This window comes from Octopus bimaculoides, unplaced genomic scaffold (genome assembly GCF_001194135.2).
Source record: "Octopus bimaculoides isolate UCB-OBI-ISO-001 unplaced genomic scaffold, ASM119413v2 Scaffold_49336, whole genome shotgun sequence".
NCBI lineage: Eukaryota > Metazoa > Mollusca > Cephalopoda > Octopoda > Octopodidae > Octopus > Octopus bimaculoides.
Window position 1 is genome coordinate 7,252 of NW_026437316.1, and position 6,196 is coordinate 13,447.

The window sequence follows — 6,196 nt, forward strand, 5'->3', positions numbered from 1 at the left end:
GAGTGATAGATAGATAGATAGATAGATAGAGTAATAAAGAAGATAAAAGAAATGAAGGTATGGGATATACAGACATATCATTGTCATTTAACATCTGTTTTCGGAACTGGCATGAGTTGTATGGTTTGAAAAGAACTGGAAAGTCAGAAGACTGCACCAAGCTCTGTGGTTTACTTTGGCATGGTTTCTATGGCTGAGTGCTCTTCGTAATGCTAACCACATTACAGAGTATACTGGATGCTTTTCACATGATACCAACAGCAGTGAAGTCACCAAGTAACTTGCAAGACAAGAGCCTTCATCTGAAGTTGGGGAGTAATACTGAGGGACAGAAAAAAGGAGTCATACATTAGAGGGGAAAACATGGCTACCTCAGGTGGTGAGAGTGTGGAGAGAGAGAGAGGCAAGAAAAAAGATGAAGTTGTGAAGGGAGGGGTGAGGTGAGTGAACGAGAAGTGGGAATTGGAGAGGGTGAGTGGGTTCATGAGATTGCAAAAGGTGAGATAGGAATGGAAGCCGGGAATGTAATGAGTGGGTACAGACAGAGGGTATTAGGAGGATATGTTGTGGGTAAGAGATTCAACATGGATATATTGTGGGCAGGTAAGTAAATGAGAAGAAGCTGGTGGGGGAGGTATACAGCAGGTGGAGAGAAGGGGATGCTGGAAAGATGAGTTGTGGGGAAGGTTTGTTTAGGTATAGATTGTGTGTAGAGGGCGGGCATGGACATAAAGGACATATCTTTATGGCCTATCTACTACCTCTAAGGATCCCCCTGGACATTTGAGGAAGTCTATTTCTTGTACCTTTATACCTGCACATCTGCTACACACAAAGACAATACATGGATGAAGAGAAGGAAAGAAATTAGTGGGAAATATGTATAGGGAGAGGGAAATGTTAATTTTTATCATTGTTTTTGTACTGCATGAGTCATGCTGTGGGCCACGAGAGAATGAGACAACAATTGCTGGAAATAAACAGGAATAATAATTACATTTTGCAGCTAATTTGAATTTATGAGGTGAAAAGATAAAAAAAGATATACAAAAGCATGTAAAGGTAGATTCAACAATTTATTGCTATATATAATCAGGGCCTATCTTTATCAAACTTCTATAAAATGTAAACTCAGCTTACCTCAGAAATTTTCACTGTATTTGATATTGTTACTTATTTACAAAAATTGCATACACACATTCATTAAGAAGGCATTTCCCTAAGAAAATACTGCCATGTTTTTTGTATTTTCAGTTTTTTTCTTTAACCTTATGGTGTTGTTTTGGCCTTTGAAAATTTTATGCTATACTACAGATGATCAAACAAAAATATATTTCTGTGTGATATATTGATAATGATATATTTGACTCAAACCATTTTAATGTCAGTTTATTCTGATCTTTTTGCAATTTTATTAGAGGTTTTTCAGAAGTGAAGTACAATATAGATCTTCACCAAAACACCAGCAATGGACAAAACACTTTGATGCCATTTTAAATCATCTCATATGGATATAGAGGCAATAAACCAGCTACCTCAGGTGACTACTAATTATCAATTGTGTGAGTCACTTGGTGAAATTCAAAGGGCTATCAAATGATTAGCCAATGGTAAAGTTCATGGATTTTATGCAATTCCTGCTGAGAGCTATAAACATGGAGGATAGAAAATACAGGAAAAACTACTACCCTGTTTACCAAAATATGGGAGTACATAGTAATTTCACAAGAATTATTCCGAGAGACATAGGAGTCTTTATGAGACAAAGAATAATAGTCTCAAACCATTTAGATAAAGAACTTAATAACATTAAAAAATCCCACTTCAAAAAACACTCTTAGAGATTGAAAAGAAACTCAGACTCTTCAATAAAATAGAAAAGGAAGTAAGGGCAATGAATCCTTTCTGCAAATTTGTGAAATAATTTGCCTCAGGTGTAACTAGAAAGGACTAATGCCTGGGGAAATGACTCCTTGCAAAGCTAAAAATTTCAGGTCTATCTCACTGACCTTACATATCAGTAAAGTTATAGAATGCAGGAATGCATTGTCAGAAGGAATGTGATCACATTCTGAGAAGAAAATGGTTTACTCACTGACATGCAGCATAGCTGTCATTGAGGAGGGAGCTTGCCTTATAGAGTTATTACTGCATGTCTGTGTACTGAAATAGCAACTCATTTATTTAAATGTGGATGTGATATATCTCAACTTTGCCAAAGTTTTTAATAAAGTTGATCACAGAAAGATATGTTACAAACTGCATGAGCTTGAGATAGTTGATAAACTAGGGGAGTGAATGCATGACTTTAAAAATAGGAGTCAGGTAGTTGCAGTAAATGGTACTCTCTCTGAGTGGACATCAGTGCTTGGGGCAACCCAATGCTGTTACACAGAGAAGAGTGCCTGAGTGCAAAAGATGAGTTGATATAAAGTTAAGCATTAGACCCAGGAGGGGGTTGCTTATACCAACCCCTAAACTAAACATTGTTACACAGTAAGAAAAATCCAATCTCTCCATCTGGAGTAAGGACCCAAATACAGTAACAGCTTAAGGTTCAAGGGTTCATGACTTTTCAGTGCCTTACCAAAAAAAAACAAAAAAACTCAGAACTACAAAGCATAGATGAGGATGTATTAAAAAAACAGTTAAATGTTAATCTAAGATAATAGATGAACCTACATCATGGTAAAAAAATGCAAATAAAAACAGTATTGTCCAACTCTTGCATTCACTAAAATTATACACAGAGAGATCATGAAAATAAATAAACTAACAAGCACACCAATGGTGGTACCCCAGCATGGCCGCAACCTCTACCTGAAACAAATGGAAGTAAGTATGTACATGTGTATGTATTTGCATGTATGTGATTGTAAAACATTGAACAATTAATGCATTTCAAGAAGTTGTGTATAAAGACATTCCTACACCCTATATAAGTGATTCCCGTTATATATATATTAACACGGGGACCATTTATAGGGCAGAGCAGTGTCTAAAATAGATTCCTAAAAGAAATACAAAAATATAGAAAATTATGTTCAGATATGTATAAGCATATTGTTTTACCCATTGTACATACAAAGATGAGGACCATTTATAGAGTAAAGTGTTATCTAAAATATAAGTCTAGAAACAATTATCAAAAGCATATTCATCGAAATACACATTGGCTTGAAAGACAAATTAATCCATAGCATATTTTTGGAAGAACAAATTTATCAAAATATCAAAATGCTTATTGGACACTATGTAACAGACAGTTTGTTTGGTGGTCAGAAAACTCTTCTGTATTACTCTTATGCCAAAGAATACAACCACACAATTTCATTTCTTTGTATGTTAGACTATACAAAGACAGACAACTTGAATTATCTTCAAATTTTTGCATATTATCATCATATAAATGAGTTGCTTATCTTTGAGATTCTTATTTAAAAAAAAACAACCTGGAAATGAAAAAGAAAATATTTCATAAGTTTAATATTTTAAAATAAGCAAGGTGCAGACATGATTGTGTGGTTAAGAAATTTATTTCACAACCACATGGTTCAGTCCCACTGTATGACACCATGGGCAGGTGTCTTCTACTATAGTCTCAGACCATGAGTGGATTTGGTAAACAGTGAGAAGCCAGTCATTATATATGTGTGATGCATGCTTATGTCTCCTTGTTTTGACATTCTGTGATTGTTGTAAATAAAGATTATTTACTTCCAATATTCCACAAAAACACATTAGGCCCTGGGGAAATATGAGCTTGCTTGGAAATAGGTGAGGGTTGGTGACATGAAGAGCATTTTGTTGTAAAAAAAACTAGTAAACACCATCTTACCCATGTAAACATGGAAAAGTAGATGTTAAAATGATGATGTGCATGTATGACATACAAGCAATAGCACAAGAGCAATAATACTGTAGACGAGGGAAGGATAAAAGAAAGAGAGATGATGTGTGGGTGGGTACCAAATCAACACACAAAGCTTTTGATCAGCCTCAGGTCATAGCAGAAAACACTTTGCCCAAGATACCACTTACTGGGACTTAACCAGGAAACGTGCTCAAGAAGCAAACTTCAACACCCCACAGCCATGGCTGGCAGACAATTTCTGCGACCACATCACCCCTAACATCTGGCTACCTAACTCCCCAGACTTCAACCCCCTTGATTTTTATGTGTGGGGTGCAGTTGAGCACAAGACAGACAAAACACCTTGTAACATCAAAGATAAACTGAAGGTAAGGATTATAGAAGCATTCACCAACTTAAAAAGGAGACCGTCCAGAAGAGTTGCAGAAAGTTCTGAAGTCATCTGAAGGCTGTGATTGAAACCACTGGCGATTTTACTAAATAAATTTACTGTTTAGTACTTCAATATATTTTCATGTAATTTTGGGCCCACGGATCATCAATATCCTTCCAAAATTCCTGAGAGGGCAGTGGCATCAAACTGCCTCATTGACCAAATATCACATATCAGAAGAGGTTTCAAATACTGGCGTAGCACAGTCAACGGTGGTGCCTTCAGAATGACCACAGCTTTGAAGCTGAAACATTTCAAAAGATTTAAAGCTTTATATCTGTTAAAAAGAGATGTCAATGTTATTTTCATTTTTGCATAATTTAGACAGTTTATTCACCGCACCCTGTATATGTATATGCATATATATTATATCCCCTATAAACAATGTCAAATTAAACAAATTCTATAATAACAGTCTAAATAATAACAATAGCTACGAAAGAAATATCACAAACAATAAACATAACCGTATTTTAAATAAATGCACATGTAAAGACAAATCCAAATGTAGGCTTAATAATAATTGCAACCTAGATAACGTAATTTATAAATGTACAGTAACCTTTGATAATAATAATAAGAAATAATATATTGGATTCACAGCGAACGAAATTATAAGAAGAATTTCCCAGCGTTATCAGTCCTTCAAAAATCCCAAATTAATAAATTCAACAGGTCTAAGTAAATACGTATAGGAGTTGAAATCTAATAAAATAGAATACACCCTTAATTGGAATATCATTTGTAGAGCGAAGTCATATAGAATAGATAAAAAAAATGTGCTTATTATGCACAACAGAGTTTATGAAAATATTCCATTCGAGAGAGGTATTACTGAAAAGTAATGAAGAGAGAGGAATGAAATGCCGACATAAGAATAACTTGACGTATAATAAAATGAAAAATACATAAAATTATAACCCAGTATGTTATCTCTTAAACAATTATGAGTATGTTAGTTAAATGTAGTTATAATAGAATTTATAGTATAGTATTAGATATGGATATACGAGGAACCAAGAATTTATTAAAGAATATTACCTGAAAAGGAATAGACAGGCCACAAATAATCGAACATAAATCTCTAAATCTTAAACACTATAAAAAAATATCCAGTTACAGCTAGATTTAAGAGCATAACATATTTCTAGTTATTATCTCCCCTTGAACTCAACCTCTCTAATATTACTAGTCTTAGAGAATTTTTCAGAGTATTTTATTTTATCTATGTTATTCCCATAATACTTAGCGCATGACAGAGGGAGTACCCATTTACACAGGAACGAGGAGTAATCATTATGTTGATAAGTATTCTTCCTTTGTTAATTTTTTTACTAATTTTTTTTACTAGTTTTATTCAATAAATTTATAACGTATATAGTGGTTTTTACTAAATAATCTTTTTAAATATTATTAACTTACGTTTGACATAAAAAACAGTAATTTATACTTGTATAGATAGGGGTAAATCTTACACTAAATTATTAATTCCCATGTTTATATAGATAGGTTGTAGGATTTAATGTGTTTATAATATAGTCGTTGAGGATTTCCTTAGGTTTAGCATTTTCTATATATATTGGTATTGTAATTTAAGCGTTTAATTTTTTAAATAAAAAAAAATATATATTTGTAATTTATATACGTTACCGGTAACGTATTTTTCTGCAATATATAGATAATTTATCCTGATCACGCTATTTATTAGCATTATAGCGCGTTTGAGAATAAAAAAATATTATTTCTGTATCTTTTAATTTTATAGCATTTTATAGTAGGTTTTTTAACTGCTTATATTATTTTATTGGATATAACTTTCTATGTGTATTCCATACAATAAGGTTATCCTGAAATAGGACTTATGGTTCTGTTGGTAAAATCCCAAATTT